This window comes from Mus pahari, chromosome X (assembly GCF_900095145.1).
Source record: "Mus pahari chromosome X, PAHARI_EIJ_v1.1, whole genome shotgun sequence".
In the NCBI taxonomy this organism is placed as follows: Eukaryota; Metazoa; Chordata; class Mammalia; order Rodentia; family Muridae; genus Mus; species Mus pahari.
The window spans coordinates 3,105,434-3,117,030 of record NC_034613.1 but is presented as its reverse complement, the minus strand read 5'-3'; the positions used below and the strand labels follow the sequence as shown (position 1 = coordinate 3,117,030).

The 11,597-nt window shown below is 38.6% G+C and overlaps 1 long non-coding RNA gene across 1 annotated transcript in view; it reads right to left on the bottom strand.

Annotated features, from left to right (window-relative positions):
- The window catches only part of LOC110313262, a 41,707-nt gene that overhangs the window by 18,600 nt on the left and 11,510 nt on the right, over positions 1 to 11,597 (bottom strand). Inside the window, exons 3-4 of the long non-coding RNA XR_002380094.1 lie at positions 9,813 to 9,920; positions 9,427 to 9,476 (exon numbers count right to left, since the gene is read on the bottom strand). This is a non-coding gene — a long non-coding RNA (uncharacterized LOC110313262). The remainder of the gene's footprint in view (positions 1 to 9,426; positions 9,477 to 9,812; positions 9,921 to 11,597) is intronic.

Sequence of the window (11,597 nt, the reverse complement as noted above, 5' to 3'; positions counted from 1 at the left end):
GATAAAATGGCAGCAAGAAGGCATGGTGTTNGAGCACTAGCTAGAGTTTACATTAAATCCATAAGCAGAGGACAGAGAGAGCATAACCTCAATGACAAATCTCCAATAGGGCCATACCTCCTAATCCTTCCCAAACAGTTTCAGCAACTGGGAACCAATTACTCAAACATATGACCCTTTGGTCTTCATTCTCATTCAAAATATAACATTTCACTCCCTGGCCATAGGCTTGTGGTTATTTAAATAATGCAANATGCATGTATTCCAATTTCAAAAATTCTCTTAGTCTTTCAGTATCAAAATTGTTTAAAAGTCCAGTTTCTTCTGAGACTCAAGGCAATTTCTCAACTGTTAAAAGCAAAACACAAATTACACATTCTAACATAAAATGGCACAGATTGATAAACGAAGACATCATGAGTAAATACTGGATCNAAATATGCCAAAGGCCCAGCAGAACAAACTTCAAATCCTGAATCTCTGATGCCAAAGGGCTTGGATGGCTCAGCTCTTTGAGATTCGCTGGAATCAACACAGTTCTCTCTCTTAGACTAGTGCCACTCTGCAGTTCTCTTTGNAAGATAACCCACAGATCTGACATCAACATTTCAGGGTCTCCAACACAATCAAGGCTTAATNTTCACAGCTTCACACAATAGCCTCCCCTTTCCTTTATGCAGGGACTCCCCTGCCACATCTCTAGCCTCAGTAGCCTTCCTTAACTATTGAGGAAACTTCCATAACCCCTNACTNCTTTATCCTTTATCATTCTAAAGCCAGAAACATGTGGGTGAAGCCCAAACTACCATCTGATTAGAATGGAACCTTAAATTCATTTGCATAACCTTTCCTTTGTTATTGTTCTTAGAGACAGATAATTTTATAGACCTTCTCCTTTCACAAGCTGCAAGTAGGTGGGAATCTTACTCAGAGGGCACTATTCTGGGGCTGGTGAGATGGCTCAGTGGGTAAGAGCACCCGACTGCTCTTCTGAAGGTCCTGAGTTCAAATTCCAGCAACCACATGGTGGCTCACAACCATCTGTAACGAGATCTGAGTGTCTAAAGACAGCTACAGTGTACTTACATATAATAAATAAATAATTAATTAATTAAAAGAGGGCACTATTCCCTTTATTCCATTTCTCTTTATCCTTTTCAGGACAAAGTAAGGCTCCAACATTAAATTGACTAGTTCTGTTTTTAATCCTCAAACTGTACATTTTTTTATTTCTTTTTGCCCCCACTTGTTCTTTTTTTGTTATAAATCTGCATAAAATGATCATTAATAAACACACAACAAAATCAACTTAGGCTGTCTTAAAAATCTCCTCTGCAAAAAAAAAAAAAAAGAAAGAAAGAAAGAAAAAAATAGAACCATACTTTTCTATTTAGCCTCAAGTAGATTTTTAGAACATGGGCACAAACTAGCCACACTCTCTCTAAAATAGCACATGAATTGTATCTAGCCCAGTTGATAATATTGTTCCCCTCTGAAACCTCTTGGTCTGGGCCTCCATAGTACATATTGCTCTCATCCCTAATGTCTTCCAGTCTCCACTAGAATGGCCCAATGAACCCCACTTACAGCATTCAACTGCCTTCCTAGTCAAAACTTAAGTCTACTATATTCCTCAAAATACACAGCATGCCAGCAACTGACCAATGTGGATGTGGATGCTTGGAGCCAACCATCAGACTTGGTCCTGCTGAGGTTTGATGCCCCGGTGTAGGGTGATGCTGAAGCAGTGGGGTGGAAGTGGGTGAGTGTTAGGCAAAGGGAAGGGAGGAGAGGGAGGTTGTGGGATGGGGGCTTGTGGAGTGGTAACCAGGAAGTGGGGTACCATCTGAGATGTAAACAAATGGAATGACTAATTTAAACATTTTTTAAAAAAATAAATTAAATTTTAAATAAATTTAAAAAAATACACAGCATGGCCAGGCCCAACACAGAAATACCACACCCCAGATACCAGCTTCTTAGTTACTTTTCTACTACTCTGACCATAACCAAGGCAACTTGTAGAAAAATATTTAATGTTTAATGGAGGCTTAGAGTTTCAGAAGGTGAACCCATAACCATGGTGGGGAGCATTGGCAGCAGGCAGGCAGGCATGGCACTGGATCACTACCTGAGGATTCACATCTTACCCACAAAACCCACAAAAGGAAGGACAGAGAGGAGAGAGAGAGAGAGAGAGAGAGAGAGAGAGAGAGAGAGAGAGAGAGAGAGAAACTAACTGGGAATGGTATGGGAATTTGAAACCTCAAAATCTCCCCCCAGTAACACACCTCCTCCAATAGGGACATACCTTCTAGTCCTTCACAATTAGTTTCACCAACTAGAGACTAAATATTTAAGCATATGTGTCTATGGGAGGGGAGCATTCTTACTGAAACCCCATATAATACGATGTATATGTATGATATTAGAACTCTTGGTATTGGATAATTGATTGGAGGGCTCTTCCCTAGGAAAAAGGATATTTCTCCCACTCTCTACATTACTTAGTTACTTTATCTAAGACTGGGACCCCTGGCATTTCCACCTTCCATGTTAGCATGTCTATTGAAGTCTTGATTAGGCAGCCATGTTACTGAGACTTTACAAGTGTAGCACCACCCTATAATTATGTGTGTGTGTGTGTGTATCTTTCTCTTCCTCCTTACTTATAATTTTTCCACTTTCCTGTGTTCCTTGAGCCTTTGATAGGGTGATATAAATATATCCTTTATTGCTGAACACACAACACTTTACTTATTTTCAGCACTTTGAACAATTAGGATTCTGTATAGTGCTTGATATTAGCTTCAAAAATAGATTTATCTAATCAAAGCTTATACATAATATAAAGAAAAAGTAATCTCGAATTTGAGGAAGAGCCAAGATGGAAGATGCTGGAGAGAGGAAAAAGGTGAACAATGATGGAATTACATTTTTAATATAAAATAAAATTTAAACATGAGAATTTCTAAAAATAATGATAAAATAATAATGGTTAGAGAGACAGCTTTGCTGCTATGAACTCTGGCTGCTCTTCCAGGCGACCTGGGTTCAATACAAAACATCCACAAGGTCGCTCATAACCATCTGTAATTCCAGTCCTAAAGGACCATACACCGTCTTCTGACCTCTAGAGGCACTCACGCATATTGTACACAGACTTATATGCAGGCAAAATGCCTATATATAATATTGTATTATTAATTTTATTATTGCTATTTGTTTTGTAGAACTAGGTGTGTTTTGTTTTGCTTCGGTTTTGCCCCTGGTTACAAAGAATGACTACACTGAGATGAAAATGAACTGCTGCAGAACAAATCATTTGACAGGTACTAACTTTAGGCAGCAGTATCCTAGTATCTCAAAACACAGAAAGGGCCTATTTTTCAAGGTCACATATGTTGGGAACAAGAAAAAAAGTCCTATCTAACCCCATTTAACTCTCTGAAAATATTATAAGAAATACAAATGCTAGGCATCTACATTGCCTTCACTAGAAACAATAGGAAGTCTCTCATCTAGTCATCACCAGTAGATACTCATATTCTTCCCCAAGACGTCCCTATTTACTGGCTCTCCATTCTTCAGGAGATCAGATGACATTATATCCAAAACCACAAGTGGAGGGGCATCTTATAAAGAGAGTCAGCGATGTACTGTCTTTTACTTCAGTGTTTTTGCTTACGTAAGATGAATTCATTGTCCAAAGTCGTTGGAAGCTTTGCTACCCTGGCCACCTCTAACTTTCTGTGATTCTCAGACCCGTGTGAGACCAAGTATCAATAGGAGCTGATACAGACAAGGCTTTCCAAGTAAGTCAAAAAACTGTAGAGGATGAAACTTAAATGTGGCACATATATGATGGTTTAAAGGGGACAAAAGGACTGGTTTTTAAAATAAATTCTGATTTTATTAATATTCAGTTTTATGAAGAACCAGACTCTAGGCCTCTGTATAAGACAATGAGGTTCTCTTAATGGTATTAGTCTATAGTTGGTAACATTTCCAAGAACAAAAAAAATATTTTTAACATAATTATGTTTTCTGCTAAGCTTTCAATGATTTCAACTACTTGGGAAACTGAGTGTTTACAAAATCAGAATTTGTTTTAAAAATCGGCTCATTTTTTTTCCTGAGCTCTGTCAAATGTTGCACAAAAGTCAAAACAAAAAATTGGTTATTTCCTACAAGTTTGGTGAAACAACAGACCAAACCTTGGAGCATTGAGCCAAACTATGGGAGGATGAAGAAGACAGCCCATGATTTGGGGCTCCCCTCCTCCAACAGTATCTAGAACTGAGGAGTTGGTGGGACATTTCTAAAAGGGTCCAACAACTCTGTACCTTGGTGCTCTCTTGATCAGAGGGTCTGTGTAAAACACAGAAGTTGGACTCTAACAAGTATTCCTTATCCAGGGCCACTACAGAGAGAAGATACATGGTCACCAAGGCCCTGACCCATCCCAGCAGAGGATACAACTTGAAGGGGAAAAATTAAAGGGACTGAGACCTTTCCTCGAGACTCTAAGGATGCTTGACTGACTTTAACAGTAAAGGGAAAGATTTATTTGAGCTGTTTAAATGGTCTTAAAACACCAGAAGGAAAATAGAGCCATAAAAACAAAATACCTAATAGTATAAAAGAAAGTCTACAAACCCACAGCCAGGATTCTCACCTTGACCTTGTTCAGCCAAGAAACCTAGCACTCCAAAAAGGCCTCCTGACATTGTCATTTAAATGACCAGCTTTAGCCAATTTACAAAGGGCAGCAGTCCAGGAACTGTCAAACTTCATGCTCTTTGTTACCTACTGGGTTCACCTGTCTGGCTCAGGAAATGTGGAAGAAGGAGTGTAAAGGTTATATGAGCCAGAGGCCAGGACTACTGCTGTGAGATACTCTTCTAGACATGAAATCTCAACAATTTGGTGGCCTAAATAATATCTGCATAATGACACCAGTCAACCTGCCAACATGGATGGTTGAAAATTTTTAAGGCCCCACATATAGGCAAAGAGCTACAGATAACCACTGGCTGCTGAAAAAGAGAGAATCCATTTTTCTAGGGATGAGCCACCTGATACGTTAAGAGCAGTGTTAAATGGATTCAGTAGGGTGCAGGTGTAACAGTAATTAGAGAATAGGTAATAATTTGAGATGGAGTAGGAGAACATAGGAGAAATTAGGAAAGAGTGTGCAGTAGTTGTGTAATATATAATATAATATATAAAATTCTCAAAATTAAAAAAAGAAATATAATGTAAGGAGAACATTTGTTTCAATGGCACACTGTCCTAGTTTCATTTTTATTACTGTGATAAAACATTCTGACCCCAAGCAATTTAGGAGAGGAAAGAAGTTTTGTGGCTTATGTATACTTCCAGGTCACAGGCAAGTTAGAGAAGTCAGGACAAAAGCTCAAGCAGGAGCTTGAGGCAGAAACAGAGGAGGTGCATTTGCTTGCTCTTGGATTCAGGAATCTTCCTTATACAACCCAGGACCACGAGGGAGTTAAGTGATTTTGGTGGCCTGGGATGGGTTCCCCTCCCCTAATTTTGGTCTGATTAGCTTACACGGAAGGTGGGGGGGGGGGCTGATTGCTCCACAGCTTTAGGTAAACATGTCAATGACAGACTGTTAATAATGTATCACTGACCTGGACCTATCAGGCAGCAGCGGGGAGCCTTGCTGATGGGAGAAAAAGCCCACCAGCACTTTGACAGCAGGGGCAGGAAGGAGTCAGAAGTTTGCCATCTTTGGTTTTCAAGCAAGAGTTCCTATAATTGTGGTGTTTACCTCTTGTTACCATAAGAATGCATTTATTTCTTAATTCACCATATTTTTCCTTCCCAAATCTGGGCTGATATTCTCAGTAGCAAGGAGCTCCTATTGTCTTTCCTTTTAACTAACAGAACAACTATGCTACTTAAATTCAAGACGCTTTCTTCTCTGTAAGAGAAGAATCCAAATCAAATAAGGGGGAGACAGCTTTCTCAGTTAGTGAAATACTATTCTGATGATGGGTCTAGACTAGCTTTGGAGTGGAGAAATGTAAGGGCCCTTGTTTAAAATTGCAAACCAATGGGAACCAGAAATAAGAACTTAATTAGTGAAATCATTAGACTTAGGGTGACTGACAGATGATCACAAAAAGCAAGTAGAGATGAGAGGAGGAGAAAGGGGCAAGGAGATAAGCATTGTAGAGGTCCTGAGAAGAAATTTCCTGCCATAGGGAACTGTAAAGGACTGAGGTCCTGTTGCTAGGAGAAGCAGCTGTAAATCATGTCACTGGGCTACTTTTCCTTTAAGATCCAGGAGCTTCCCACACACAAAAGTCTTGGGTTAAATTGATCTGAGGATATACTGAAACATAAATCAAGGAAAAGGCAGAAGAGCCCACAAAAGACAGAGAAGACTGAAGGGAATGGCCATTCAAACACAGAGCAGAGAAAGGACCATAATCAGAGGGGGAAACATAAGCCATCTGTGAGGGATGCTTTGCTATATGGGATGAATGACAAGCATAAGCAGCATTTAATTTGAGCATCCTCCCACAGTCTCTTCTCATCAGTCAGTGTAGTATGCTTCTTATAATGCATCAAAGAACTAGGAGGAACAGAATGCATGGAAATTACCTCCAGTATCAGGGAATTGTCAAAAGAAGTGGCATGTAATACTTGACATGACTCACTTAGATAGGAGATGACAGTGGATAAAATTAAGAGAAGTCTGAAATAATGTGATATGTTCCTTAAAGAGATACATAATCATAAAGGAAAAATGCCAGAAAAATCTGCATATGTACTTAAAATGCTGACATATTATGGACAGAAAGAATGTACTGATGAAATAATTTATGCTTATGTTTATGAAAGCTTATTATTATAAGATTACTTATACAAGTCACATCCGATCCATTCAGGTGTAGGAATAATGCATTGGAATTATTTCAAAATATTAGAAAACATGCAACACAAATGATTTTATCAGTACTTTAAGACTACCACAATAGTTATCAAGAAAACCCAAAATCATAGTAAAGGGATGACTAAGATGAAACATAAACGAAGAGTTTTGTTTTTTGGTTTTTTTGCCTGCAAGGAATTTTAAGAAATTGATTTCCTAAGATAGGGGGCACAATTAAAATTAATGTTAGAAATTTATTCTACCCAAAGACTATATGGTTATATTTGAAAATAGTCGGGGCCTCAACGTGGCCCGGTATTTTAGTGTGTGAGACTACTATCAGATCATCAAAAACAGCATTGCATGGTAACCAGGTGAAAATGCAAATTTACATTTCAAAGATACTCTAGTAGAGCCAAGAACTTGTGGTGATTTTATCCACAACTCCTTACCAGTCAGTCACTGGTTAAAAGCAACTCTTGGGTGCCTTGCCCAGAGTACAGGGTGAGCTTGCCACCTTGGCCACAGAAATAACAATGAGGCAGAGAATAGCTGTAGCAGCTGTAGAAGCTGGAAGTAGCCTTTTCATGCTCAGGTGAATGCAGAAGAGGAATTGGGTTGGTTTTTCATCACTGTGTCAAACTAAACAAGGAAAACATCTTAAAAGGAGGAAGACTGTATTCTTGGCTCACTGTTTCAGAGTTTACACTCCATGTGATGGATTTCTTTCTTTCTTTCTTTCTTTCTTTCTTTCTTTCTTTCTTTCTTTCTTTCTTTCTTCTGTGCCTGAGGTAAAACATCATGGCCGAGAGGATATGATAGGCCAGAGCTGTTCATTCCATATCCAGGAACCAGGAAAGGGGAGAGAGGAGAAGAGCAAGATACATTACACACACTCAGACACACACACACATGCACACGCACACACACACACACACACACACACACACACACACACACGGGGGGGAGGAGGAATTGATTCCCTACAACTAAGAACCTTTTCCCATGACTTATCCCCACATCTTTTCAAATCTTGAATCTAACTATAGATTAATCAACTCATTAGGGCAGAGACCTCAGGATCTTTCCTATGTAGAAAAACCCTCTTGAACATACTCAGAGATGTGCTTTCCCAATCTTTTAGGCATCTCTCCATCCAGACAAGTTGACAATCAAGAATAGCCAGCTATAGTCTCAGAATGCTTTTTGAGAAAGACGGGTTACCTTGGCCACCATGATCATGTTAATGTCAAGGATGAATTCAATGATCAGAAAATGATAAGGAGGCTTAGATAGATACAGAAATATGGCTATCAGCCGCCCTCTCCATCTCTTTTTAGGAGTGTCAGAGCATAACTTGAGTGTGGTAAGGAGTTGGTCTCAATTGCTGCTGAACAGTGACTCTAGGAAATGGGAACTCCTGAAGGTGATGAGCTTTGCCAGTCACTCTGTGCTCTGAATAACCCAATGCCATTTTTCTCTAAGCCTCCATGTAAAGGTCACTGCAGAGCATCACAGACAGATAGATGCATACATATATACATGCAAGCACACATACATACATACATACATACATACACACACACACATACATAGATGGGTAGATGATAAATGGAGATAGATAATAGAGATAATAGAGATAGACATTTTTGTGGATGAAACTAAAAGAAGCGAAACCTTCAATGGATCCTTCATATAAGTTCATCTGATGAACTTCACCCTGATTCATAGCAAGCACACAGACTCTCGGTAAGAATAAGAAAATCCCTCTACAACTTTCCCTAAAGCTTTATTTCTAAAAGAGGCCTCAAAAAAAATATAATACAATTGCTTGCAGGAATGACTGACCTCCCCAGACTCTGGTATTTACCCTTGATTACAATAGTTTACTCCTGTTTTCCCCCAGTAAGACTCCTGTCAGTGTCCTATCACAGCTTCTCAGACCACTTTCCTCAGGGTCACTAAAGATAGTACAATAAACACTGTAAGCATATATATTTACTACAAGAGTCCCATAAACTTTTCCATCTCCTTTCATGTTCCTAGGTGGACTTTTGTGTAAAATATGACATCCTTGACTAAGTTATATTGTGTATTATATACCTATCTACCACTCAGAATAATTGCCTGTAATTATTAGCCATTGATTACATCAAGGCCCTGATTCTATTAGCCACTGATTATAGCAACCCTGGATCCAATAAAGCAGTGATTAGATATGCCACTGTTTGGATCAACATCAGATTAGCTGAGTCTCAGTTGGGATAAATCCCTGAAAAGATTAGCCCCAGTAAAATTAGGTACTGTTGATACCCTTATTAGATTAGCCAGTGCTTGGATCAAAACCCTGATTTGTAACAGTTTTTATCGGATTAGCCATTGTTTATATCAAGCTCTGACTGGATAAATCCTGGATCAGACTGGCTAGAGAGCAGGCTGGAATCAAATCTTGATGAGGATCAAGTGTGGATCAATCTCTGACTTGGATGGATAATTGATTAGATTGGACCCCCTTTTACCTCATAACTCCATTGATTGAAACTGCCCAGATTGGATCAAGCCTAAAAGTCTATAATTCTAAGAAAGAATTCATAAGGATAATTAGATCACAAAAAAAAATTATTGATTTCAAAGGTTACCAACTGATCTGGAGTCTAACACCAGGCTGCAGAAATGTTTTCTTGTCCTGCCCATTTATGTTCCTCTTTCAAAAAATCAGAGGCTCATCAGTGTTGTCTCAACTGCTTGGCAACATTAGACCTAGCTTGTATATAAACACTTAGATTATTTTATATGATGCCAGACACTATTGTATACTTTCTGTGCCTTCAGAATCATTGGATGTATAACCTATTATAAACATAATTTATGACATGAAACTTTTGAAAACATAGCACTTTCTTACCTTATACACAGATGCCTGGTTTTTAAGAAATTGTCATTGTGAATCTAGGTCTCTCTGACTTCATCAAATGCCGTAAAACATATGATTTATGAAGCTCAGACAGTTCACCTAAGATGACAGTGTACAACACATAAGACACTTTAACAAAGTCTATTTCCTGGTATGCACTTAGAAATACTTTTCGTAACTATCTCAAGTCAAGTCCTGCAACTGCCCTGCAGAGATCTTCCCTAAAAATTTCTACACCAGCATCATCACAGCAAGAGAAAACTGAAGGAGTAAATGGAGAAGCAAATCATGACAAAAAGTTAAGCTTAAGAAATAAACCTGTAGGGGCTAGAATGGTGGCTCAGTGGTTAAGTTAACTGGCTGCTCTACGGGTGGATTCAGGCTCAATTCCCAGCACATACAACCGTCTGTAACAGTTCATTGGAATCCAGTGCCCTTTTCTGGTCTCTGAAGGCACTAGGCACACAAGCACACATGTTATGGGCGTGCAAAACACCTACACACATAAAAATAAAGGGAAATAAAATTGTCAATGAGAGAATGACTTCTTTAAAAGGAAACTAATAGTACCAATTAATCTCTCAAGTCAACCTCATAAACTTTGTGCCAAAATATTTGTATAAGTGCAAGCTCATGTGGCTAGGTGCATGATTGGATAAATACTTTAGAAGATCATTCTTCATTGGGATGGTAAAACAGTTGCTAAATGGCATGTCTCACTATTTCATACTAATTTTTCAGAACTGAACTTTGAAAAATTCTGAGATTAGCTCATAAAAGAGAAAATACTAAATATATGAGTTTTACTGGTGACTCGATGCTCTTTTTTTTTAAATATTTGTTTTATTTTATTTTATGTGCAATGGTGTGAGGGTGTCAGATTCCCTGGAAATGGAGTTACAGACAGTTGTGAGCTGTCATCTGGGTGCTGAGAATTGAACTTGGATCCTTTGGAAGAACAACCAGTGTACTAAACCACTGACCCATCTCTCCAGTCCCGACTCTGTGCTCTTAATAACCCAATAATATTTTTTCTCAAAAGTACTATGTAAAAGCCATTGCTATACTCAATCTAAATTCTTTGCTATTAAAGTGGGGTAAAGATTCAACTTTATCTCACTTAATATTATAAATAATACAATGTACATACAAAAATCTTTATGTATAAATGCACAGAGGGAGGAAGAGAGAAAAAGAGAGAGGACTTAAAGGTGAAAATTGGGGGGGGAGAGAGAGAGAGAGAGAGAGAGAGAGAGAGAGAGAGAGAGAGAGAGAGAGAGAATATTCAGAAACGGAAGTCTTATTTGGAAAGCTAACACTTGACTTCAGTTCTAAATTTGTTTTTCATTCAAACCGAAGCTTTCAAGCATGTTACCTTAGAAAAGACAAGATGAGAAAATATAAGGAACTAAAAATTCAGTGTAAATAACTATTTATGTCAACAGTGTAAAGCAAGCATGGGGTGAATCATGCCAAAGTTTGGGGTGAGATAGCTACTATTGGAGAAATACAACCTGAGAGCAAAATTGTTCTACTTTCTAGGGCAGTGCAAGGACTAACAAGTTGTTTTTGAGCACCTGTGTTTGTCCCGAGGACATTTATTATTATTATTATTATTATTATTATTATTATTATTATTTTCTTTATTTACATTTCAAATGCTACCCTGAAAGTTCCCTATACCCTCCCCCTGCCCCTGCTCCCCTACCCACCCACTCCCACTACTTGGCCCATGCCTTCCCTTGTGCTGGGTCATATAAAGTTTACAAGACCAAG